The sequence below is a fragment of the Cynocephalus volans genome, chromosome 15 (genome assembly GCF_027409185.1).
Source record: "Cynocephalus volans isolate mCynVol1 chromosome 15, mCynVol1.pri, whole genome shotgun sequence".
In the NCBI taxonomy this organism is placed as follows: Eukaryota; Metazoa; Chordata; class Mammalia; order Dermoptera; family Cynocephalidae; genus Cynocephalus; species Cynocephalus volans.
In genome coordinates, this window is record NC_084474.1 from 37851078 (window position 1) to 37851489 (window position 412).

A 412-nucleotide genomic window follows, 5' to 3' on the forward strand; every position below is an offset into this window, starting at 1 on the left:
TTCCTTCTTAAAATATTCATTTTTAGATTGCCTACAATTTGGCAGGTATTGTGCTAGGGGCTCTATGTACATTGATGAAAAAACCAAATAAGGTTCTCTGCAAAGCAAGAAACCTTAGTCTAGTAAGTACTTGTTATATCCTTACAAATGTAATTAAATATGGCTTTTGGAACTAAACAGAAAATTTTTCCCGAAAAGGTAACTTTCCACTTGAATGTTTATGTATATAAATAGTAAGACAAAATTTCAGAGGACTTAGAAATGCAAAATTCTAACTATTTCAGCTAATGTAATACTTATCTCATAAACTGTACTTCTAGTGTATTCTTCCCAATGTATGTTCTTAACACAAAATTTTTTAAAACAAACATTACATCTATTCTTGCATACCTAGTCTTAATAAAATATGGAA